General features: G+C 47.4%; 1 long non-coding RNA gene across 12 annotated transcripts; it reads right to left on the reverse strand.

Moving 5' to 3' along the window:
- Window positions 1-1,894: 1,894 nt before the first annotated feature.
- Window positions 1,895-13,366, reverse strand: LOC140712163 (uncharacterized). 12 transcript variants are annotated; one of them, XR_012093625.1, is made up of 8 exons: window positions 12,697-13,366; window positions 10,339-10,409; window positions 10,165-10,260; window positions 8,686-8,846; window positions 4,979-7,966; window positions 3,378-3,529; window positions 2,701-2,780; window positions 1,895-2,614 (listed from the first exon to the last, which is right to left on the reverse strand). It is a non-coding gene; the product is annotated as an uncharacterized lncRNA (long non-coding RNA). The 12 variants fall into 12 exon arrangements; XR_012093616.1 differs by having other exon boundaries at window positions 10,339-12,584; XR_012093622.1 differs by having other exon boundaries at window positions 1,895-2,430; window positions 2,520-2,614; window positions 10,165-12,584.
- Between the last annotated feature and the right edge of the window lie 937 nt (window positions 13,367-14,303).

A 14,303-nucleotide genomic window follows, 5' to 3' on the forward strand; every position in this document is an offset into this window, starting at 1 on the left:
CCAGATTGCATGTTCACAGTTGCGTTTCTGTTAAGAACGTGAGGGTGAATATGGAAAAGAGGGCCATGTGTCAGTAGTTGGGTTGCATTTTATGTTTCTTTTCTACAAGCCCTTTCTGGTGTTGTGTTTGTGTTTATTAGAGAGTAGCTGCCCAGAGGCTGCCGTTTCCCTCCCCACTCCTCCGTTCTCTGCATCTTCACCCCCAACTCCCAGTACTTTGGAATTACAGTCATTGTGTTTGTCAGGATGGAAGAGGCAGCCAGACACATGGCAGATCAGAGCACTGAGAGGCAGAGACTTAATAAGTCCCGCCGTGGCCCCACTGTCTCGAGTGCTGAGATAGGGCCTCGGTGTTTTTCTCTGCAGAATGGAGGCATCACTCAGTCTCTATCTTCTCTCCCTGTCTCTTTCTTCACTCCCCCCTTCCCTAACACACATCCACAGTGAAAGTCTTCAGGAGGCAAAAGAGAAAAGGCTGGACTGTGCTGGGCCCCCCCAACCCCGGGGCCCATTTGCTGTCTTCCCAGCTTCCGTGTGCCCAGAGCCGCCTGGGGGAGCCTTTGGAGGTGCAGATCCTGACTGTGTGGGTCTCAGTGAGGCTCCGACTCTCACGGGGAGGCGCCGGTGCTGCGGGTCCCCCTGGGGGCAGTGCCGCGGTTTGCAAATCCTGCAGATCAGCTTCTCCACTTCTCCAGGTTTCTCCAACATCAGATGCTCCCAGGAGTCCGGTGGGATTGTTTTCTGACTTTGACCAGGATTTTGACGGAGAAGATTCATTAATATAGGACCCCTTGTCTTAACGTGCATATGTAAATGATCTGATCTGAAGTTTTCTGAATGGAAAATGATTGAAGGAGTGGCATCCAGTAGCCTCGGGGAGTCATTCCGTCATATCTTTTCAGCTGTGTCTTACTACGGTTAAGATTTTGTTTCTGTGTGTGGCGGGGGGGGGGGGGGTGGGGGACGTTGAGATGGAGTCTCGCTCTGTTGCCCAGCCTGGAGTGCAGTGGCTTGATCTGGGCTCACTGCAACCTCTGCCTCCCGGGTTCAAGTGATTTTCCTGTCCCAGTCTCCCAAGTAGTTGGGATTATAGACATGTGCCACCATGCCCACCTGATTTTTTTTTTTTTTTTTTTTTGTATCTTTAGTAGAGATGGGGTTTCACCATGTTGGTCAGGTTGGTCTCGAACTCCTGACCTCAAGCGCTCCACCTGCCTCGGCCTCCCAAAGTGCTGGGATAACAGGCTTGAGCCACCACCCCCAGCCTTATTTCTGTGTTTCTGTAATCATTGCGCACATTAACGACCGCCTTCGGTGAGTCAGGGCAGGCTTTAGGCAAAAGAACTAAGCCCTCTCCGCCCCTGCGGCTCTCACTCCTGCGGTGAGGTGCGGGTACAATGTACCTGTAGCCGGACCTGAGAAGAAAAGCTCCTGTCTTATGAAAGGGCCCGGGGAGCCTCTGGTTGGGGCCCTTTGACCTGACCGGAAGGTGAGGGAGGAGTCGGTAGAGGTGGGTGGGCCAGTGGAGGACTTTGGATTTGCCTTGGGGGAACTGGGAAGCAGACTGACTGTCTCCGATAAGGGTGGCTTTGTGGAGAGGAGAGGACAGGAGGGGAGGTCGTGAGTTTAGGGTCTCACAAGGAGCGGCCACAGATGGAAGGTTATGGGGTGGGGCATGTGGCAGGGCAGCCCTGTGCCCACAGACACACCCCGCCGAGGAGACCCAGGGACTCAGCTATGACAGCTGGAAGGCGGAGCATGTGAGCTGAAGCAGACACAGGCAGGTGGGGTAAAAGGAGAGTCTTCGCAGCAGTGCTTAGAATAGCAAAAAGTGGGAAAACCAGCAAAAAGCTATCAATAGGAGATTAATGAATCCATTATGGCACCTGGAATGGAAGGAATTTTTGTCAGCGTTTAATAAGGAGCTTTGTGCTGGTCGAAAGTCAGGAGGTGCCCAGTACACTCAAGGGCAGTATTGAAGAGCTGAGTCCAGAGCAGCTCTGCACAGCAGATCCCCCTGGGGCCAGAGGGGCCGTTTGCAAATCCAAGCAGATCCGCTTTTTTTTTTTTTTTTTTTTTTTTGAGACGGAGTCTCGCTCTGTCGCCCGGGCTGGCGTGCAGTGGCCGATCTCAGCTCACTGCAAGCTCCGCCTCCCGGGTTCACGCCATTCTCCTGTCTCAGCCTCCCGAGTAGCTGAGACTACAGGCGCCCGCCACCTCGCCCGGCTAGTTTTTTGTATTTTTTAGTAGAGACGGGGTTTCACTATGTTCGCCAGGATGGTCTCGATCTCCTGACCTCGTGATCCGCCCGTCTCGGCCTCCCAAAGTGCTGGGATTACAGGCTTGAGCCACCGCGCCCGGCCGCAGATCCGCTTCTTGAAGGTTTCTCCAACGGGAGCATCTCCCAGGATTGAGGCTTGCATGGGTGGCCTGTGTTATATATGCAATTTTAAATGATCTAGTTGCCACATTAAAGAAAGGCAGGTCCGGAGGGGGGGACGCTGGGTGCCATGACTCACGCCTGTAATCCCAGCACTTTGGGAGCCCAAGGCAGGTGGATCACTTGAGCCCAGGAGTTTGAGGCCAGCCTGGGCAGCATGGCGAGACCCAGTCTCTACAAAAAATACAAAACAATTAGTTGGATGTGGCGGTGCACACCTACAGTCCCAGCCCCGTGGGACATTGAGGTGGGAGGATTGCCTGAGCCCAGGAGTTGGAGGCTTCAGTGAGCTGTGACTGCACCGGTTCACTCCAGCCTGGGCAACAGAGTGAGACCCTATCTATCTATAAATAAATAAATAAATAAATAAATAAATAAAGTGAGACCCTATCTATAAATAAATAAATAAACAAACAAACTATATTTTCTATTCAGCCCACTATTTTGATAACAGTTATTGTGTTATTAATATTTTACACTGTTTTCCATACTAAGTCTTTGAAACCCAGTGTGTAAAGGATCTTCAAGTGCATCTCCATGTGGTCGGGACACACGTGGCCAGTGGCTCCTCTGAGGGACAGTGTGGTCACGGCGATGGGTGGCGTGTGCTGCCTGTACATAGAAGGTCCCCGTGTGAGTGTTTCTGCGAAGGCCCTGAGGGATGGGCAGGGGAGGGCCAACACCGTCCCAGCCACACAGAGGACCCTGGAATGCAGCAGGCTGCCAGCGCGCCCCCACCCCAGCCCCTCTGCTGCCTGAGCTCTTTCCCAGATGTCCACTTAGCTAACCTCCCTCACCTTCTTCCCTTTCCTTCTTTCCCCAAACGTCACTCTCAGGCAGGTCTGCAGGCTCTCCGATTGTCAATGGCAGCCCATCTCCATCCTCCACCCTCTTAACACCCCCCACCCCACTTGCTATTTTTCTCCTCAGTGCTTACGGCCATCCACCCCTGGGCATCATGCATTTGTTCACTGTGTTTCTTGCTTTCGGGTCTCTCCTGATTGGAACAAGCTCCGCCAGGACCAGAGGCTTTCCATTTTGTCACCGATGCATCCACATAGCTCCCGGCAGAGATGGCGCTTGGGGCACCTGAGGTGGACAGTGGCTGGCGGTTGAGCCCTACAGATTTATCTCAAGCCCTCCCCTGACCCTACCGGAAGACACGGTGGTCTGCACAGTCCAGATAGTCAGAGAGGCCCCCCGGCTCGATGACTTTGAACCGGCGGGGGTGGGGAGGGGGGAACAGCACCGTCGACAGAATCCCCCCTTGGTATCCCACCTCCCCATGCCTACATAATCCCTGCATTATCAAAGGAGAGACCCCTAGAAGGAGGTTTGGCAGCAGGAGTGAGATCAGCGCAGTGTAAGCTCATTTTCTGACAAACCAGTGGGAGGAGTTGGCAAACTGACTTTCTCAAAAAGAATGTATGCATCGAAATTAGCAAGTGAGTGATCAGCAGTGTGGGAAAATTCAGGAAAAGCAGTTCAGTGCTGTGAGAGAGAGCGAGGCAGGGAGCTTTATTACTCCAGACAACGGAGGAGGTAAAAGGATAGACGTAGATTATTTCACTAGAGTTCATCTATTCTTTTTTTTTTTTTTTTTTTTTGAGAGGGAATCTCGCTCTGTTACCCAGGCTGGAGTGCAGTGGCGCAATCTCGGCTCACTGCAACCTCCGCCTCCCGGGTTCAAGCGATTCTCTTGCCTCAGCCTCCCAAGTAGCTAGGACTACAGGCGCATGCCACCACGGCCGGCTCAGTTTTCTTTGTATTTTCAGCAGAGAGGAGTTTCACCCTGTTAGCCAGGATGGTCTCAATGTCCTGACCTCGTGATCTGCCTGCCTTGGCCTCCTAAAGCGCTGGGATTACAGGCGTGAGCCATCGTGTCCAGCCTATTCCTTTTTTAAAAAAAATACAATTTAGATTTTATCAGAATAGAATCCTAGGAAGCTGAGATTTGTAAACTGGGAAATCCATCTCCTCCAAGTAGCCAGGAAATAAGCCAGGTGACCTAAGTCATTCTTGCTAGGCCCTGGTGTGGGCCGGGGATGACTGACTCAAGGAAGAAGCTGTCTTGTGACTCTCTTACCTGCACTGTCGTTTAGTAAGAAGCTGTTAAAAAGTATATCATATGAAGAAAGTGATTTACTAATTGATCAGAGTAATGACCACATATTTCCTATGTAACCACTCCCTCATTATCTCCAACTTTATCTTTGGTTCTCATGACAAGATTATCACTTCCCAGAAAACTGGGTTTTTTTGCAAATTACCAGGAGGTGTTTTTCCAAATGGTAAGGTTCTTCTTTGGTGGGAAGATGTTTTCTCCTGGAAATCCTTAGGAAAGTTATTTGATTCTTGGGTTGGGCTCCCAAAACCAAAACAAAACAAGATGGATTATCCCCAGGATACCTGAGCTATAAGGACAATCTGTAGCTTGAGCGTGGAGTGAAAGACACTGAAACTGCCCTTTGTCCCAAATGGCTGTGTGCCGGGGTCCTAGAACAGCCCTAAGGAGGTGGTGAAACAGGTGACATTTACCTGTGAGGCTGAAAGCCCTCATTGCCAGGCTGTGAAAGTCCGCACTGCAGGTGTGCACGTCTTTATCCCTCTCCTGTGGGTGACAGAGCCTGCCAGTGAATGCTGGTGCATTTCCTTCTTCCTTTTCATCCACCCGTGTTCTCCTCCCTCCTAACCCCTCACTGAATGTTCCTGGGGCTTCATCAGGTTTCACCCTGCAGGGCCCAGCAGGAGGCAGCTGATTTGCAGTCCTCACCATTCAGAAGTTCAGAGGGAGGGCTTAGAACCAAACAGGCTCCACCCCCAGGCAATTAAATGAGCATCTGGCCTCAGCAGGCGTTATTTTCCTTCAAGTTCCCATTGGTGACTCTAAGGCACAGGTATCGTAATAGAGGAAATCAGGAAGTCTTGAAAGTTAAAAGGAAATAAAACTAGGGTTTACCCTGTAGCTTCACCACTTCACTAAGGTCGTTACCTTCCAGTAATCAGTTTATCCCCCTCAGAGCCTCAGCTTTCTCATACCTCCAGGGAGGTGTCAGGAGCTCTGCGGGCTTCCTGTGAGAATCATCCAGGCCTGGGCTCTAGCTGTGGGTGTGCAGTCAGCAAGGGACGCCCTACTAGGTCCCACCAAGTGCTGCCAGCCCCTGAGCTCAAGGAGGACACGTGAAGAAAAGCCCTTTGCAATGTAGGGCTCCATCCCACCAACGTGCAAGTGAATAGAAGTCCTTTCAAGACCTAGTATTGTGTATTTTTAAAAGTGTGGTGCCCCGTCACCTGGAAATTGCTAGAAATGCACGTTCCCAGGCTCCCTCTCCACCTGTGAAACCCTGGGGGTGGCCCAGCTACCTGGGGTGCCGCGGCCGCTGATGGTGCTCCTGCTGTGGGGTGGTGTCACTGTTCTTTCCAGGTGGGTACAGGTGGACCCAGGGGTGGGGGGTGGGGAGAATCCCGCAGGGACTTCAGGGACTGAGTTTAGTGCTGGGGTGTGTTTCTACTCTGCACAGGAGTCTCCTGGGGTCACCTTGTGTACCATGTCCAGCTTTTTTTTTTTTTTTTGAGACAGTGTCTCGCTCTGTCGCCCAGGCTGGAGTGCGATGGCGCCATCTCCACTCACTGCAAGCTCCTCCTCCCGGGTTCACAGCATTCTCCTGCCTCAGCCTCCTGAGTCGCTGGGACTACAGGCGCCTGCCACCACAACCAGCTAATTTTTGTACTTTTAGTAGAGATAGGGTTTCACCACGTTGGTTAGGCTGGTCTTGAACTCCTGACCTCAGGTGATCTCCCCGCCTCGGCCTCCCAAAGTGCTAGAATTACAGGTTTGAGCTACCATGCCCAGTGGGCTAATTTTTAAGTTTTAGAGATGGGTTCTCACGGTTACTCTTGCTGGTCTCAAACTCCTGGCCTCAAGCAATTCTCCCATCTTAGCCTCCCAAAGTGCTTGAATTTGCAGGCATGAGCCAACACACCTAGCCAGAAATTGATCTTTCATTTTAAACTTCATCTAGAGATGTGACAAAAACCAAACGAAGTATTTGTTAAAATACTTTATAACCCTAGGTACAGTAATAGAGTAATCCAACTGACAATTTCACAATTTGGCAACAAGTTCAAGGTTATACATGTTAATAAAGATAACACATTTATTCAACCAGAAGAAAAAGGTTACAATGACAGAATTTATCTTTTTCTTTACTATGTTGTCTGAGCTATGGTTAAGGTTTGGGGAACTAGTATCTTAAAGAACCTTCAGAAATTTCTCATTCTAGAATTTAGAAACAAATTTCACACTCTCGGGGTTGAGAGAATCCAGGAGCAATCACCACCCCTAGTGTCCCGATGCTACTCTCCAAAGGCCCTTCCCCACTAGCCACAGAAATCAGAGCTCCCTGGGAAACAGACAGTTGAGCCTCTGGAGGAGGAAGGCCTGGCTGTGCCTGCGTTAGGGAGGTGGGGATGGGGGCATACAAACCAAAGAAGTGAGACCAAAATGGGCCAACAGCTGTGGCAAATGTCGGCATAAAAATAAATAAATTCCATCTGATCACATGGTCTCAAATATATACATATACAGAAATATTTGTGAGGTCACAGTGGTACTAAAAAACAAAACAAAGACGACTGGGGGGAAAAAAAGAAGAAAAGAAAGAACTCTTTTCTCCATGTTGGGCGCAGTGGCTCACACCTGTAATCCCAGCACTTTGGGAGGTCAAGGTGGGCAGACTGTTTGAACTCAGGAGATCGAGACCAGCCTGGGCACCACGGCGAGACTCTGTCTCTACAAAAAAACATAAGCACTAGCTGGGCATGGGGGTGCACATCTGTAGTCCCAGCTACTCAGGTGGCTGAGGTGGCTCAGGAGGCTGAGGCTGCAGTAAGCTAAGACCATGCTATTGTAGTCCAGCCTGGGGGACAGAACCAGACCCTGTCTTTAAAAAAAAAAAAGACAGCTTCTTCTGTCAACATTAGAGGTAGTTCCTGCACCACCCCTCCTCCTCAAACTGGACTTCCCAGGGAGAGCAGCCGCCCCTGCCTTTTCCACAGAACCATATTTCAAGATAACCCAAGAGCCCCAGCTGATGTGGAGCTCTTCTTTGAAGAAGTCCAGCAAACGAATGAAGAATTACAGAATTTGAAAACTTCACAAACTCTAATAAATGATTCAGGCAATAATCCTCAATGAATATGAAAACCATTAATAGGTTGATGAGGAATTATCACAGGACACCAGAAACTCAAGTGCACCAGATGGTCTGTGGCTGAAGGGAGAAAGCAGATCTTCACAAGACAGTGGCCGACTCTCAGCATGCACCCTGCTGGTGTGAGACCCCCCGGTGGAGGCAAGCAGGCCTCACACGATGGTAGGATGTGGCCATCAATGCAGAACTCCCCACGAGGGACTCTGCTTAAAAAGGCGCAGCCTGACTCAAGCTAAGGCTTTGGATCTAAGTTCCAGTTCTCAGGAAACACAGGAACATGGCACCCAACACCACACAGGAGCAGCCAGGACACCTGGAAAGTGAGAGGGCCTGGAGGAAACCCGGCCTGCACACTCCTCTGCCGTCCCCGAGAGGGTGCCCAGGAGAGACCCGGGCTGACCAGGTGTGATCTGTGGGACCCTGTGCAGCAAACACTTTGGGGCCAACTAGAAAATGTGAATATGGAATAAGAAATAGGCAGTTTTATGAAAGTATGTTTTATTCTATTAAAACTGAAAATGGCATTAGCTCATGTAAGAAAAAATCATGTTTTCAGGTCACAAATTCAAATATTTAGTGGTAAATGATGACATTTAAAATTTACTTCCAAAAACTTCACAAGGAAAAGGATATCTATTATGTGATAAGTGTTTAGGGGCTCATTATCCTAGTCTACTTTTCTGTATACTTGAAAGTTTTCATAATTGTTTTTATATAAACTAACCTTGCAAATATGTTTTTACATTAGCATTTATATGTAAATTATTAGTGTTTTCTATGATACGTATAACTATATTATTACTATAATGACCTTATACTAGTGACATAAGAAACAAGCGATAGATCAGAAAGTGAGGATGTGATGAAGGTTCTGTGACTGCATCCACTATCGGAAGAGCACTTCTCCATGCCAAGGAGAGGCTCGAAGCTAAGCATTGCTAAATGTGAGAGACGCCATGTCATGAAATTGGAAGAACATACACAAGTTAACTTTCCACAATCCACCATCAAACTTTTCCAACAAAATATTACCTGGCATTGCTTGGGTGATAGTGAGTGGTATGAAATTGCTTAAGCTGCTCCCACATAAGCTCCGGGATGCACAGTGGGTCACCCCTGGAGACCACTGAGTACGTGTGGTCGGGAAGAAGTCTATTTTGAAGGTGCTGGGGGAATATCCTCTCATTGTCTGTCTTGAAATGTGAAATAAATAAGAATACATACATTTAAAATAATACACACATACTACATTACTTACAATATAGCCAGTTGATCACATTCTGGTGCATATGCCTGTAATACTTTGCAAATAAAACTGTTCTAATGGTAACAACAACAAAAAAAAAGACACCCCTGCAGGCATTGTTTAACACCGTATTCAATCACTCATCACCCATGCACAGGACCCAAGGATTGAGAACAATGGACTTTTTGATGTGTGTTGCAAATTGGAGGGATCACCAGGTCTGCCCACCAGCCAGGAGGGAAGTGGGGAGAAGCTCTCACCCTAACTTGAGTTTTAAGAAGACTCCTTGGAAGAAAAGACCACCAAATTGAGAATGAAAGGTAAGAAATAGTTCACCAGCTGAGGGGGGCTACGGGAGTCAGAGAGCAGGCCACCCACGAGCCCCAGGGACACCAGCACAGGCAGGTTGTCAAAGTCACAAGGGGACATGAAGACACGGGCCCAGGACAGCAGCTCTTAATCCAAAATGGTCTCAAGGCTCCTTTACACTCTGAAAAATTAACCCATTTATGCCTGAGGTTGCAATTTTTTTTGTAAAAATTCAGACCTTGGCAATGACCTTGAGCTGTAGGATATAAATAACTCCCACAAGCTTAGGATTCCAATAATGGAACACGAGGCATAAATAGGTTTTAATGAGGACCCAAGCAGCTTTTGAATATGTGGGCTTTTTTGCCTGTGTAGGTGCCTGTGTGTGTTTATATAATTTTTCTATATTCTAAATTAAAGCTGAGACATTTAAAAACTACTTATGCATTAAGGTAAGCCATCATTACATGATAATATAAATATGTTTGAAAAATATTTCTCATAACAAAGTAAAAAACTGACTACTTAGAGTGATGCTGTGTTGCCTTTTTTGCAAACCTCTGTAGTGTCTGGGTCAGAGGTGAAGCTGGACTCCCCCATCTGCTCTGTATGCAGCTTGGTGCGTGTCACACACCTCGCCACGCAGCCTCTAGAAAGTACACCATGTACTTGGGCAAGAATGAGTGAAAAAGACAATGTGTTGATAGTGGTATGAAAAGAGCTTTTCTCTCGCTGCAGATCATACACGGGGGTCGTCAGACATGGTCTGAGACAGCATCCTGGCCCCGCTAATCCCCTGGCTTCTGCTCACAGCACTGACCTAGCTAATCCAAGAACATGTCACCTATAATGAGAATATTATATAAAAATCAACCACCTTCCAGATGTGTCTGTATCATGGTTCTGTACATGGGTAAGGTAAGCTGAACACAACATTAAAAAGAAAGAAAACTTACAAACCCTCCCTTCATCTCACTAAAGACGACTCCTTTAAAGACCAAGGGTGTCTGGGGTCGCTAGGATTCTCGTGTTCCAGCCGCCATCCTTCCTGCCTGAGGACAAATAATTATAAGCTGACAGTGACTCAAATACTAAAGTGTGCATCAACTAGTTAATCACTCATGACATACCAGAAATCCAGCTCGTGTAAACACGGGAAAAAGGTGGCGTCCAAATACACCGAGAGGAGATTCTGAAGGTCCTTGGGATTTTGTGTGGAAAATGGATACAGAGTATAATCACTAGCTGGGTACAAATGAAAAGTGAAATTGTAAAATATAACAGATTTCTACTAAAATTATTGAGTCTCAAGCTTCATTTCCCCTTTGTCCTAGGACAGTAAGTTGTAGCTATTCTTGAGATGGGGCAGTGGCTCCATACTCTGGCCCCCGACCTTACTTTAGGTAAGCCTCCTGGTAAGTGTCCATACTTTTCAGTATGAAAGAATCTGTCTTCTCTTTCAGTCATGCCAGCCGGCCCTCTCCCTCAATCACATACCACGTCCCTGTGATCACAACACTTGCCACCCACTCCGTCCGGGTGCCATGAGTCACCTGGCCAAGCACACACAGCAAGTCGCTGGCAGAGGTGAGACCTCGAGTCTCCTCAGCCCTATCTAGGGAGCCTGCCATCCAACCACCATGCATAAGTGGCCCACTACGACCTGCATCATCTACCGCTGTTAAATTACTCGTTTCCAAGCTTACCGTACTTTGTAACAGATGATAATGCATTTAAAATCAGCAGATACAGTGAGATGTCTGCTTTCTAACAATATATAGCTTTAATAATAATAGCGCTCATGGTAGCTATTTCTCAAACAAGAAACATGACTTATCGTAAGTTTCTATGGCTGGACACAGTGGCTCACACCTTTAATCCCAGCACTTTGGAAAACCAAGGTGATATGGTTTGGCTGCGTCCCCACCCAAATCTCATCTTGAATTGTAGTTCCTATAATCCCCACATGTTGTGGGAGGGACCTGGTAGGAGGTGATTGAATCATGAGAGCGGTTCCCCCCATATTATTCTCGTGACGGTGAGTACGCTCTCACGAGATCTGACAGTTTTATAAGGGGCTTTCCCCTTCACTTGTCATTCTCTTCCCTGCCACCCTGTGAAGAGGTGCCTTCCACCACGATTGTAAGTTTCCTGAGGCCTCCCCAGCCATGCAGAACTGTGAGTCAATTAAACCTCTTTACTCTTTAGGTCATTCTTTATAAATTACCCAGTCTTGGGTATTTCTTCATAGCAGTGTGAGATTAGACTAATATACAAGACAAGAGGATTACTTGAACCCAGGAGTTTGAGACCAGCCTAGACAACAAAGCAAGTTTCCACCTACACACACACACACACACACAATGAGCCAGGCGTGGGGGCACCTTGTCCCAGTTACTTGGGAGACTGAGGTGAGAGGATCGCTTGAGCCCAGAAGTTTGAGGCTGCAGTGAGCCCAGATCATCCCACTGCACTCCAGCCTGGGTGACATGGTGAGTCCCAGTCTCAAAAATAAGTACATTTCTATAAAATTTGAAAAATAAAGGAGTGAGTTTATAGTACTGGCTACTATTAATAAGGGCCTCACCCAGAGTGAGGTGTCTTTGCCCTCACTTTGCAGGATTTCACAAATGCTCTGAGTCTGTTGTCAGGACTCCCATGCCTGGACCTTGCCTGGGACCCCCCAGTCACTGCGCTGGTTCCCTTGCTGGAGCCCTGCCCAGAGGCAGCTGCTTTCTTACACCACCCTCTCCAGGAGCTCTTCCCTCTCCCCCGAGCAGCAGCAGCAGCTCCCACCCTTGTCCTTGGCCCTCCGCATGGCATCCACCATGTGCTTCCAGTCACAGCCGCATCAGTCTTTCTAGATGGTAAGTTGTTTTTTAAATTTGCTACAACATCAAGCATAGCACAGAGCCAACAGCTGGCCAAATATGTGAAGTGTGGTCATTTTTAGTTACTATGCTTAAAAAAAAAAAAAAAAAAAAAGGAAAAGACTTAAGCAAATAACAAAACAAAAATGAATCCATTTTAATATAAACCCAAGTAAGTATAAGTCCACAACTTCTTCTTTATAATTTTGAAACCCAAAAGGCTCAGAAAACTGAAAGATTCTGCAGAAGTTTAGAGCAAACTATTTGATGGCAAAACCTGACTGAACAGATCAGGGCACTGAGTCTTCGTGCTCACACTCAGCGAATCATCAGGTTTGGCTGCAGAAACCTGAGTGTGTCTGATGACAGACCCAGCTGGAAGTGTTACTCTCTCAAATCTGACAAGAATCAGGCTTCGCGGGATTCCAGGAAGGGACCGGGGGTCATTTCTCTCACAAGCTTTGTTCAGCTGAGTAGCCATCATGCAACAGGAGCTGGGCCAGGGCCTTGGGACATGAGGACAAGGCTAGTCTCCACCCTAAAGGGCCCGTACCTATGCCAGAAACCACACCTGCAATGTATGTGGATTTATGAGGAGGTGCCGAGAAGGACCCATACCTGGTTTATGATGAATCCGTGGATCTTGTCTCCTAGTTGATACTGTAGAGCCCTCTCACAAGCCCGGTTACTGTTCCATCGCCACGCTCTGTGGTGTGCATGTCTAGACTAAAGGTCATCTAAGTTAGATGAGCTGCAGGAAAATTATCTGGCTAACATTATTCAGCCACATAGTGAAAATACTCTTACATGATAAAGATCATTAATTAGATAAAAATTAAATACTGCATCTTCCAAAATCTTGCACATTCCAGAAAACTAATTTCTGGTAAGACCCTTCCCATTTTAATGACCTTTTATCTTACCTAAAGCTTCAGTGTTGGAAACCTTTTCTTTATACATGTTCAAAAATAACTATAATACAATCATGGTTTAAATTCCCCTTAAGAAACTCTTAAACAAAAGGGCTTCTTTTCCTCACAGAATCCTCACAAGCCTTCAAAATATTGGAAGAAATTCACACTACAGTTAAATCCCATTACATGCCTACCGAATTGGTGAAAACTTTTTAAAAAGCCTAATATTACCAGGAGCTCTCACACACTGCTAGTCATACTGCTCTTATACTGCTACATACACTGCTACCTGTCCCACAGGGAGTACAGAGTGGAACAACTTTGGAAAAACACTTGGCATTCTTTAGAAAGCTAAGCAGGCAGGGCATGGTGGCTCACACCTGTAATCCCAGCACTTTGGGAAGCCGAAGAGTTCCAGACCAGCCTGGCCAATATGGTGAAACCAAGTCTCTACTAAAAATACAAAAATTAGCCAGGCGTGGTGGCAGGTGCCTGTAGTCCCAGATACTTGGGAGGCTGAGGCAGGAGAATCGTTGAAACCGGGAAGCAGAGGTTGCAGTGGGCCGAGATCACGCCACTACACTCCAGCCTGGGCGTCAAAAAAAAAAAAAAAAAAAATCTGAATACTGGAAATCCGTTCACCTCTTGGTCTACATCCTCCACACCTTACACTGCTGCACCAGCACTCACAGACAAGATTGTCAGCACAAACTCTGATAGTCCCAAACTCAACTCACCTGGAGGTGTAACGACAGCGAATGGATAAACTGCAGACTAATCATTCAATTAAAAAAAAAACTAACCAACAAAAGTGCCTACAACTGCATATAACAAAGATGAAGGTCACATAATGTTAAACAAAAGATACACACGATACAGTATTATCCTAAACAGGTATTATTCAAACAGGTAACAAGATACTGTCAGAATGCATAGAGATGGTAAAATATTTTTAAAAAGCAAGGACATTTCTGTATGATAGTGCTAATCTAAGCGGGAGGGAGAGGGTTATGAGCAGTTAGGGGAAATCTTCAGCTTGGTCATGCGGACACTTTTTTTTTTTTTTTTTGAGACAAGAGTCTTGCTCTGTTGCCCAGGCTAGAGTGCAGTGGTGCAATCTCGGCTCACTGCAACCTCCACCTCCTGGGTTCAAGCAATTCTCCTGCCTCAGCCTCCTGAGTGGCTGGGACGACAAGTGCTCACCACCACGCCCAGCTAATTTTTGTATTTTTAGTAGGGACGCGGTTTCACCATGTTGGCCAGGCTGGTCTTAAACTCCTGACTTCAAGTGGTCCGCCCGCCTTGGCCTCT

Source organism: Chlorocebus sabaeus, chromosome 8, assembly GCF_047675955.1.
Source record: "Chlorocebus sabaeus isolate Y175 chromosome 8, mChlSab1.0.hap1, whole genome shotgun sequence".
In the NCBI taxonomy this organism is placed as follows: domain Eukaryota; kingdom Metazoa; phylum Chordata; class Mammalia; order Primates; family Cercopithecidae; genus Chlorocebus; species Chlorocebus sabaeus.